Consider the following 12,952-nt stretch of genomic DNA (forward strand, 5'->3'; position numbering starts at 1 on the left):
CCAATACGGAAGTGACTTAAACTGCAGTTCCTCGAGTGGCCACTAGAGACAGGCTCCAGAAGTGAGCAGAATCACATTGAGCCCCATGTTAAAATGCCCAACTCTACAGCAGAAAAAACATGTTTATAGCATGGTACAAATTGTGGTTTTGGTCTATACGGCTAATTTTGCCCTTCATGACAACCGTGAGGGGGGTGAATTTTCACTCGTTTACAGTATATAAAGCCTTAAAGTTCTGCATAATTAAGGGCGTGGCCACTTTGAGTGACCCTATGGGTGACGTCACGGACACCATGTCCATATTTTTTTTAGAGTCTATGTAAAAACCATGGTAAAAACCAAAAGTATCTCGTTGGAATTCAAACACAATGTTCTTCAGTGAACATTAAGCCCCACCTTCTTTGATCTGATTGACCATAATTTGTGACATAGATGAGCACTGTTAGACTGACCAGCCTAAAAATGTGAATTTTTAAACTGTCTGCCATCCTAACAATCCTAACAACAAACAGAGTGGAACATAATGGAGAACAGCATGAAGAAATATAAAATATTGGAGGGGACTTGTCCCCCTCAATGACTATGGTGGTTACGGCCCTGGTGTGAGTTGAAGTCTTGTGGAAATGCTTGTAAATTTCCATGTAATCTGGGGAAAATTCTTGGTAATGATCTCTTCTGCTGCAAGAAGTAAAATAATTAATTCAGTAAGAGAGTAACATCTAAAGAGCACCATTTAAGTGAGAATGCATGGAAAATCTGTAATGTTAATCTCTAGGTCATCGGTGTGGTTTGGCAATGACTGAGAGAGGCTAATACACCTGGCACTGGGCCTTCCATCGGTATGATGATCTGAAAAGAGGGAGCTCCTGTTCGGTTTTGGTTCACTTGAAAGCTTATGAGTGAGACCTATCAGAGTTAAACCCAGCGTGAATTATGTTGTGCTGAATTCACTTATTTTGAGAGGCTGTACGGGCAGGATCAATGGGGGAAATTAAGTCTTTTCTGTGGCCCAAACGCTTGTGTGTGATTTACTGCCAAACCATACAGCACAGCACAGCACAGCACAGCACGGAAGTTTATAAAGAGCCTCTCAAAAGTGTGGTTCTGTGGGCACGCAACCCCAGAGAGAAAACAAACAGTTGACATAATGTGAAAGCCTTTAATTCGGTCAGGTGGGTTCGTTTTGGACCTCACTTTTGTTTGCATAGCAAAGACATCTTAATGTAATGTTGATCATTCATACCAAAACAGTGTTTCCTTCACACAAAACGCTTTTACTTTTTGACCTTCTTGGCTTTACGTTGTTTGACTGTTTATTAGCAACCGGAGCCAGCGCGTACTTCGTTTCTATGGTTACCCACTAACTGAAGGCAGTGCCGGTGTTCGCAAGATAGATAACATTTATAAAGGAACACGCTTTTAAAACTTGAGAAGACTTGTTTAGTTACGTTTGGTGAGTAATAAGCCGTCTTATACATTTAATCACTTTCAAGTGTGTCACAAATAGTTTCCGTCTTTTAAGGTAAATATAAACGCTTGGAACGCAGCATATCAGTCCTCGGGCACGCATTGAAATAGCTTTAACGGCCTCTCGTGTTGTATTAATACTGTTAACTATATTGCTTTAACTTTGCTTTAGTGTCCGTCATGGGGGTGGCACTCTCTAGGGCAATTCAGTGGAGTTCTGAAGCGGATAAACTAGAGAATAGCGCTCTGAATAATGACATACTGAATTAAATCCTACTCTTCACGGAGGAGTTCGGTGACAGACACCCACACGAGGCCAGGCTTACATTCAGCGAGCCTTTACAATGGAAAACAACTCTAGAAGGGTCTGATTTTTTATCAGATTTATATGACATCAGGTAATATAAAAGACGTGCAATTGATTTAGCATAACATTCCCCTTTAGAGAAATCAGAAAGATTAGACCTAATTTAATTTACTTCTCTAGATAACTGATAACTGCATTTGGTTCATACTGTAGGTTTGCATATAAATTCCTATGCTGAATCTGTGCAGTCTTTATGTTTAGAGCTGCTTAAAGTCAGGTGATAGCTTAAATCACCTGACACCCTTTTGCTTTTTCTCTTTTACAGAGAAGAATCAACTATTTCCCTGGAATGTGATGATAACGGACGTCCCCTTCTCCATCTGAGTCCACCTGACATCACAGTGCACTCATTTTACTACCTCTCTAACCTTCTGCAACTAAACAAAGATAAAAAGATGAAGGAGGTCCAGACCTGTTTGGAGGGTGAGCTGCACGGAGAACATGCAATATTACTTCAAGCACTATTTTTCCTTTGTCTGAAATGCTGTATACATTCTGTTATTTCCGATACCACTTTTGAGGTCGTCATCAATCCAGTGCCTATATTAATTTATATGTGGGATCCCAAAATCTGAGACCACATTGAATATCTGTAATGATTTAAACCTGCTGAAATGTACAGTTTTTTTTAAACTATTTAAGATGCTGCAATATTTCTAGGACTCCAATCAGATCACGTGATCATGATTCTCAGATCATGTGGGATAATATAGTCATTACAGCGTTATTTTTTCAGTTTTCAATTCAGTTTTCAATTGACTTTTTTATTGATTGATAATCTAATTTGTAATAAAAAAATCTATGTTAATTATAGGCTATATAATAAGCATTATATGTATGAAATAGACACATTTTCACTAGTGGTCTCAGTCTTTTGGACCAAACAGTTTTTTAGAGCAAATTTTCCATCTGAAGATTAGTTCCAGACATAATTTCTGCAGCTTTTGACTAACATTTAATGGTGCGCTCGGTAAGTTTTTGCCAATGTTAAGGGATAGTTCACCCAAAAATGAAAATTACCCCATGATTTACTCACCCTCAAGCTATCTTAGGTGTATATGACATTCTTCTTTCAGACGAATACAATTTGAGTTATTTAAAAAAATGTCCTGGCTAATCCAAGCATTATAATGTCAGTGAATGGCTGCCCAAAATTTGAAGCCCAAAAAAGTGCATCTATCCATTATAAAAGTGCTCCACACGGCTCCGGGGGTTAATAAAGGCCTTCTGAAGTGAATTGATGAGTTTGTGTAAGAAAAATATGCATATTTAAAAATGTATAAAGTAAAGTATCTAGCTGCTGCCACACCACCTTCCATATTTAATATACGAAGAAAGTGTAACGCCTCTCGAGGTTCAAAACGCTTACGCTACATCCAATGTCATTTACGCATTTATGCCAGTAGCGCTTTTTCCGTAAGTTGAATATGGAAGGCGGTCTGGCAGAAGGATCTAGCTGGATTTACTTTATAACGGATAAATATGAATATTTTTCTTACAAAAACCCATCGATTCGCTTCAGAAGGTCTTTATTAACCCCCAGAGCCATGTAGATTACTTTTATAATGGATGGATGCACTTTTTTGGGCTTCAAATTTTGGGCTCCCATTCACTGCCATTATAATGCTTTGATTAGCCAGGACATCTTTTAATATAGCTCAGATTGTATTCATCTGAAAGAAGAATGTCATATACACCTAGGATGGCTTGAGGGTGAGTAAATCATGGGGTAATTTTCATTTTTGGGTGAACTATCCCTTTAAACTCTATACTGACACCGATCACACCCGTTTCATAACGGGTCTTGGGATGAAGCTTGCAATGAAGCATAGGGCTGAAGAAAAAAATTGTAGTGAAATTGTTTTTGTATGATGAGCAGGTGTGAATAAGGTGTGTTTATGGCCAACAGCTAACAGGGAGCCAATGAAGAAGATCTTTGGGCCCATATCTCCTACAGTGCACGAAGACAAACTATTTAATATCCTGCATCAGCTGGACGAGAAGCTGCTAAGCATTGCTGTCAGATCGATCACCAGGTAAACACACTATCTGTATGCATTTACTGTATACTGCCTTTAATCAAAGCAATCAGTTATGCTCCTTGTCTTTAATAACTTGCCATATATTTAAAAGACTGAATATATATATATATATATATACAGTGCATGCATGTATAGCTATATTACTGTTACTGGTTAATGAGCTGTATTTTTGTTCTGTGTTGTGTGTGTGTTTTTGCCCAGAGAGGGCAGGCTAAGCCCAGCAGCTGTTAATACAGAGGTAGATCTGTTGAAGAGATTCTGTGGAACAGGAGAAAACCGGGTGCTGAAGTCTGTGCGCTACACATCAGGTTTGCATTATCCTCCCTCTTCCCCCTCTCCATCACTTCTGCTCACTTTATCTCGTTCTGTCACTCACTCACTTCCAGACTTATTTTCACCCTCAATTTGATTAATCTTCGAGTCGATCTGAGTCGATGTTTGGAGCGAGTGATTGTAGTTTTCTGGTATAAATGAGAGTGCCTTTTCCTTTTTTTAAGTTGTCCAAATGAACTGTAGTTGTACAGTAATTTAGATTTTGAGGAAAATGAAAACAATTTCTCAGTTCTCTTCGTCTGGCATGGCAACAAATGCAGACTGACGCCTTTTGCACTGAAAAAAAATTCTCACTTAGTATTTTTGTATTGTTTACCAGCACACATATCTAGTAAACATTCTTAAATCAAAATACATTTACTTGAAGTTAAAATGACAAAATTGTTTTCTGAAAATTGAGTGACACACCGTTTTTGCACCAGACGCGAGCGGTGCAAGGAAATACAACCTATTATAATCAGTGATGCTGTCTACACTGGATGCTGCGACATTGTGTTTCTGACGTACTTCAAGCGCTTGCACTACTTCTAACACGAAGAACAATTCGATTGGCAATGGCCACTTTATCGCGTCAAGTGTAGACAGCCTCAAGCTATTGCGACAACGGTCACATCTGATGTAGACACTGTGTTTATACTTAAAACAAAAAAAAATCTTCCAATGGGGTAAGAGAAAGAAATGTGTTTTCCTTTTGAATAGCAGTTAGTTTATTTTTCTTACCCCATTGAAAGATCATTTAAAAAAATCTTCTTCCCAATTAAAGACACATTATATTCTATTTCATTAGTTCAAAGTCAGTAAGATTTTTCTGTTTGTGGCAATTACGAATTACATTAGACAGACCTACTCTAACAAAAATGAGATGAACGCCGCTAATGTGGCTGTTACTGATGATGTGCAGAGCTGCGACAGAAAGAGTGTTGCGGAGTTAAATGTGGCCACTGAACCATCACAGATCCCGCAGGCCTACAAGAGATTGAATCAAGAGAGGTTGGTGTCAGATAACTCAAAAGATGGATCTGTAGAGACAACTGAGGTGACAGCCGGCCCCAGTGAAATGCTCACAGTCCCACTTTCAGAGTTGAACCTCATGCAGGTGCGCGGGGCCCACTTCCCTGCTGATGCAAAACAAACAGTCTGCCATAAAAGAAATCAAAACCAACTGATATCAGAGTTCAGCGAACAGTGCTTCTCAAGACTGTAGAGGATTCAGGTAATGATTATGACAATGATAATACATCGAGAGTGCTCTAGGTAAAAATCACGAGAGGTGCTCAAACAAGCAGGCAAAGGAGGTGGGATCAAACTATATTGAGTTAAACAGATTCATTATTTTCTTGACAGTACTAGAATCTATAGGCCTAAAGTTGCGGTCGCTTTAGCTAAATTTTGTGGGCAAATAAAGGTCCATTGCCATTAGTGTAGCAATATATGTCAATTTCTATCCAATCAGCTTTCTATTGGTCAATGCATTGAATTTGAATGACCAACTAGAACTCAATGTGAAATATGCATGGGGAAATCTTCCGCCCTCAAGCGAAATTCCCAAGTGTGTTGATTCCTATTTTGAAATGACACAAGTTGACCAAACAACTAAATTCAGCGAACAACGTTAAATGTAGCCGCACCGTCAGATTAAATCTTACTCTTCAAGTACATTTAGTAGTTCAGATCATGTTAGTGCTTATTACCTTATGAGTAACTCAAAAAAAATCTCTCCTCCTCACACTCACTCTTCAAGCCACCACCATTAGTGGCAATGCTGGATATCCTTTAAATATAACATGTCTGTTTTCAAGTCTCCGCAACATGGAAACCATTACATATGTCAGATTTCAGTTTACAAAGAGATTCATCAATTCTTCCTCTTTCCCTGAGGAGAACGGGCAGATTTGCTGTGCCATGACAATCAACTGTTTGTGGAAAAAGGAGTGCGGCCTGCAAATTTTGAATGATGGATGTGGCTTCTTTTGAAAAATGTGTCCCCGCATGCCGAGTAAAATGGAAGCTTCTATGCAAATAAAGGGGGGGGGGGGGGGGGTGTAAGGATGCGCAGGTCGGTTTGGAGCATGTGGAGTATCGGCAGGGGTGTTTGGCGAGGGTGATTTATCTTGGGGTTATGTCTGCAGCAGCTCAGTCCTGAAGAACAATCAGTCATCTTCACTGGCTGGGCTACAGGGAAACAGTGTCCATCTGCCCCTGTGGGAGCCTGCACTGTATGAACTTTCCAAAACTGTTTTATTGCAAACTTTTGCTGTTGAGAGGTGACAACGGTGCATTAATTCAACATTTGACACATTATACATATAACAAAATATACAAATCTCTAAAGCAGTGGTTCTCAAATGGGGGTACGTGAAGGCACTCCAGGGGGTACGTGAGATTTTAAAATATAGCCTACAAAAATTTAAAAAGTAGCAGCCATGCAAAAATCCTTTAAAAATAATTATTTAATAAATATTTCAGGAAAATATAAGTATAAGTGCATAAAATAAATGTTATATTCAGTAGGCTATTCAATTTCATTATCCTAAAAACCCAGAGTCTCCCCCATACCAGGATGGTTTGATCCAAGTTCCAACCTGTCATGCCGCCTGGCTTCACCTGTCAATCACTTGGATCAACGATAGGTTTCCCGGGGACAGTCCTGGTTTTTAATGTTCTGTTCCCGACTGGAGTTGTCCCCGGAAATGTCCCAGTTTTACAGCTCGTTCCAAACAACCCGCAGATATATTGGAAAAAAGCGCATAACCAACACACAGCTGCAACGCTGACTCTACTTGGTAGCGCGCGCATGAAGAACGTACCGAGTCGAGAGCAGACAGAGCGCCATTATCGTCAAATATCAAAAGAAACCTCGTTGTCGCTTTCAAGGTAACTTAGTAACATACTAACTATTCGTTTTTAATTTAAAGTAATATTGTATGTGCTTTATAACAGAGCCCAAACAAGGTGCCGGATTGTTTTGTCCCCAAAAGTTCCGCAGTCACAACGCAGTGATTAGCCTACCACACATCTGAACTATAACTTAAATATAAAAACCTTAACCCTAACCACAATTACACTTGCAACCAATACATGTGCAGAATATAGTCTGCTTAAAATAACAAAGTTGAATTAACTGAACTGAAAACTAAAATCATCAATTACACAATATATGTCTCTGACTGGACAGAGTCTACAGCTTGCAAATGCTGGACAAAATGAATCAAAGATGTGTTGAGAAAATTAGTTCCATTTATTGCAAACTGTAGCTTACAAGCCTTTGAAAAATAATAAAGTGCAGTATTGCAATTAACAATGGTGTTTTAAAAATTGCAGCAAGTGGCCTGTTCTGAACAGTTTCTTTGACAGCTTTTTTAGGTTGACACTGACGTTTGGTGGTATTTCCAGAGTATTTCACGTTTGTGGCACAGCTTGCAAACCGCAATGCTTTTGTCTAAGTCAAGGGTCTCAAACCTTTTTTCATTTGAGAGCTACTTTTTAAAAATGAAAGTCACAGAGAGCTACTCATGTTATATAATACTTAAAGCTTGTAACAACAATAAGTTTTGGGGAATAATTAATTCAAATGGTATGAATATTCATGAGTTTATGAATATTATTAGCTTGTTGTACAGAAAAATTAACGTATAACGGAACCTTTAATCATTTAAAAGTAACCTTTATCCAAATTGATTTCTTCATCAATTATCAATCTTACAAACCTTAAGAAACATTGATCTGTTTGATCAGGACAAATAATATCTCTTATGTTTGCACAATTTGTATTACTGAGGTAGTAATACATGAAAATCAAGCTTAAATGGGTAGCTTAGATCTTACGCTTCAGTGACTTCGAGATTTGTGAGCAAAACAATAAGGATTCAATTTAATGCAATTATTGAGTTTTAATAAAACACTATAGAATACAAAGCTACGAATCACACAGGGGTAAATATGCATATATATATGAGAAACAAACGATATGGTACAAACAAGGAAAAATCAAACTTAACGAATAAAATCAAAGGGAAGAGAATGATGGAAAGAGAGAATCCACGAGGGAGAGAGAGATGAGAGAGATGAGAGAGAGAGAGAGAGAGAGAGAGAGAGAGAGAGAGACTTTGACTTTTACAAATCCTTTAATTACAATCTAAAACAAATTTACAGAGTTATACAATTACACACACACCAAAAAAAACAAAATCAAAAAATTACAAACAAAAACAAAAACAAACCAATAAAAATATAATTTTACAGCTTCATTTCTAAACACCCATCACTTATTTCGCATAAAATCCCATTTAAACACCAAACTTCCTCAAAGAGTACCACTTTTCCAACCAGTTTATAATAAGCAAATTCAACCACTAAACGAGCAGAAATCAATCCTTTACATGTTAAAACGATATTGGTGGAACCTTTTCCCACAATCTTAGCCTTTCGTGTCAACCATATACTTAATTTAGCTTGTCCATACAAAAAATTCAAAAATACATCAACATTCCTTGTTTTATACCGATACTTAGGACCATAAATAAAACCTTCTTTACTAAAAACATGACCCAACATATCACACCATTCCTTCAACATTTGAAAAAGTGGCTCTAATCTGTTACACTCAGAGAATAAATGAAAAACTGTTTCAGTTTCTGAACAGAAAGGGCAAATATCACTAACACTGGAATCTAAGTGAGCTTTATGTTTATTTGTGGTTAATATTCCATGTATGATCCTCCACTGTAAATCGCCCGTTCTTTTATCAATAGGAATCTTATATAAAGTTCTCCAGCTACTTTTAGGTGAAAGATCTGTGCCAAATATTACTTGCCATTTAGACTCACGTACTTGTTTCAGTTCTTGAAACCGCATTACTTTTACACAAACATGATACATGGATTTTTTGCCCACTTCACTCAACAAACTGAGTTCTGGAGTATTAAATGTGAGCAATTTCCCCTCCTCCTCTTGACATGAGTCCACACCAATGTTTATTTCCAATTCTGGAAACTCTTTCACATTGTCATCATTTTGTTCTATTAATCCTTCATCCAGAGCACATTTAAATTCAGTAGGTAGAGCAGCTGCAATTTCAGTTAAAAGTCTTTCCGAAAAACGCAAGGACTTCACACCAATCTTTGTTGCAACATCTTCTGGGGTTAACCACCCATCCTTATTCAAAAAAGATGACACCTTAATGAGACCAGCTTTTACAAGTGCATTTCTAATTAAAACAGAGCTCACACTTTTCACAGTTAGCACAGGATTATAAATGATAGGTTCTTCTTTTCCCCAAAAACCTTTGACAGACCCTTGTTCTCGGGAGTTTGAGAAAACTTTCCAAACCTTAAGCATTGTCTTATAAAAAGGCGTTAGACCAGTTAAGTCCACTCCATCAAGATCCATCAAAAAAAGATGAAGATCAAGGCCCAACTGTCCTGCTTTTCTCAACAATCCACAGGCTACATCTGTCCAGCTGATGTGCCTTTTATACAAAAGTCTTTGAGCAGCCTGTAATCTAAAAGCAGCAACTCTGCATTCAATGTCAATAAGTCCTTGTCCTCCTTCAGAGATTGGTAAATAAAGGACAGCCGCTCTCAGCCAATGCTGTCCTGACCAAAAAAAATTAACCAATTGTCTTTGCATATCCTTCATGAGGTTAGGAGGAGGATCCAGAATGGCCATTTTATGCCACAATGAAGATGCAATAAGGTTATTTACTATCAGGACTCTTCCTCTATACGATAATTTAGGGATTAGCCATTTCCACTTGGACAAACGTACACACATCTTTTCAATCAATCCATCCCAGTTTTTGTTTTTATACAAATCAGAACCTAAAAAAACTCCTAAAAATTTTAAACCATCTCTACTCCATTCAACATTTCCAGGCAATTTTGGTATCAAGCTGCTTGAGGTTCCGCACCATAGAGCTTCGCTTTTCCCCCAATTTATTTTGGCTGAAGAGGCCTTTTCATAACACTGAATGCAACTTAATATGCTTTGTATATCTTCTTTATCTTTAATTATTACAGAAAAATCGTCAGCATACGCAGAAAGTTTCAGGGGTTTATTAAACAGCCCTTCAATATATAAACCCTTTAATGAAGCTCTCAATTTACACAAAAGGGGTTCAATAACTAAACTGTAGAGTTGGCCCGAAAGAGGGCAACCCTGCCTTATTCCTCTTCGGACTTGTATAGGTGTACTTAACCCTCCAGGAACTTTTACCATGCATTCAGCTTTTTCATAAAGTAATCGAATCCAAGAAATAAAACCACTTCCACAGCCATATGCACTTAAAACATCAAACAGATAAGAATGATCCACTCTGTCGAAAGCCTTTTCTTGGTCCAGGGATAATATTCCTAAATCCATATTGTTTAACATCGAATAATCAATAACATCTCTTATAAGGAACAAATTATCTCTAATACATCTGTTCTTTATACAATAAGATTGATCATTGTGAATTAATACACCCATATATTCATTCAATCTATTAGAAATACACTTAGAGAAAATCTTATAATCCGTGGTCAACAAAGCCACAGGCCTCCAATTCTTAAGCAGAGTAAGATCACCTTTTTTAGGAAGAAGAGAAAGAATTGCTCTTCTACAACTAGTAGGTAAACAGCCTGTTTGAATCGAAAATAAAATCATTTCATAATAATCTTTCCCAATAATTCCCCAAAAATATTTAAAAAAATCAGAGGGAAGACCATCTAATCCAGGGGATTTTCCTGTTGATAACTCTTGTACAGCTTTAGTTACTTCTTCAAAGCTTAAAATACAATCCAAATCATCTTTATTCTCTGGTTTAAGTTTTGGAATTAAATCAAAAAGTTCAGATTTGCTATCCAAATCTGTTGTATCATCGTCATACAATTTTGAATAAAAATCAACAACAAATGTACTCATTTCAGATGGATCATAAAACAAATCACCTCTATCATTCCTTAAACACAACATTTGTTTCTCTTGACACACTTTTCGTTCCAAATTAAAAAAGAAAGATGTTGGTCCATCAATGTCTCTAATTTGAGAAAAACGAGCTCTAATAAGAGCTCCTTTTACTTTTTCTTGTAATAAGTTTTCTAACTGTAACTTTTTTTCATTAATAACATTTTGTAACAGATTTTCCTGTCTTTCCAACATTTTATTTTCGATTTCAAGAATCTCGGTTTCAAGTTCTTTAATCATATTTTCTGTTCTTTTTGAGGAAAAACAAGAGTATTGTTGACAGAAAACCCTAATTTGGGTTTTTCCAATGTCCCACCACTGAATAATATCTCTAAAATCATTTTTCTGCATCTGCCATTTTTGCCAAAAAAAAGAAAAATTTTCACAAAAAACAGCATCCTGTAACAGCTTCTTATTAAAATGCCAGTATGAACCCACATTTTTTTGCTTTGCTAATACACAATCTATTGTGATCATTTTATGATCCGAGATAATATTAGGGAATATAGCAGCATTGCAGACTCTATTCCTTGAGCTATTTGAAATATAAAACCTATCTAATCTTGCTGCATATACCCTTCCTTCTGAAACCTTAACCCAGGTATACTGTTTTAAAGATGGGTTTTCAGTTCTCCATATATCATTTAGCTCTAACTTTTTAACAATGTTTGCCAAAAACGATGAAGACTGAAAATGTGTTTCTTCATTATTCCTATCCATACTAAAATCTAAAGTACAATTAAAATCCCCTCCCATGATAACAATATCTTTTGATTTTAATGTATTTAGAAACTCCCCAATTTTCCTAAAAAGGATAATTCTCTCAGACCCTTTATTATGTGCATAAACATTCACAAAAATTACATTGAAAGTATTTAATTCAGCTTTTACAACTAATGCACGACCAGGCTCTATCTCATATTCTGATAAAACGTTAAACTTGCAGCTTGGACTGAAGCATATTGCAACCCCCGAACTGAGATTGGAGCCGTGACTAAGGATATACTTCCCTTCCCACCATAAGCCCCAATCTACTTCGTTACTTTTGTCACTGTGGGTCTCTTGAAGAAAAGTTACTCCAATATTTTTTAGTTTTAAAACCTCTAAAAGCAAAGCTTGTTTTCTTCTATCTCTAAGGCCATTTACGTTTAAAGACGCTACTCGCAAAGACTCCATGAGACAGAGAAAAAAGGAAAAACAGAAAAGGAAAGAAAAACAAGAAGACAGACAAACAGCCATTTTAATTATTTATGAATTCCCCTCATTTCCTTTCCTACTCTTTTCTTTTGCTTTATCGTACCTAAAAGTTTTTTTAAACGAAAGCGTTTTTGTTGTGATAACACCGACAAATTATACGTTTTCCTCGACCACACAACCGAAGCAACGAATTTATCCAAATCCGGGAAATAATCAACAACCTCTACCTTTTTACCTTTTGTTTCATCCAAAAAACCATTAATCTGTTCTACAGTATATAAATCATCACCCTCTCTCGGACAATCAGATATATCAGAACAACAATCATCATCTTTTAATCCATCATCCTGACTGATTGACACAAGCTCATCAGACACCACATCTTCAACAGCAGTCACCGCTTTTAAGGCTATTTCACTACTACAACAAGGCCTTTCTTCTTGCAAAAAACCAGCAGAGTCACTAGAATTTGCACTCACCTCATTCTCTTCACATGCAGTATCCACGCCTTGGCCCTCTGAAACTTTCTCTGATACCCCATTCTGGTCAACCTGACTCTCCAGTGTCGCTTCATTTTCCACCTCTTTCTCTTCTCCTATCC

Source organism: Gobio gobio (assembly GCF_949357685.1).
Source record: "Gobio gobio genome assembly, chromosome: 10".
NCBI classification, from domain to species: Eukaryota; Metazoa; Chordata; class Actinopteri; order Cypriniformes; family Gobionidae; genus Gobio; species Gobio gobio.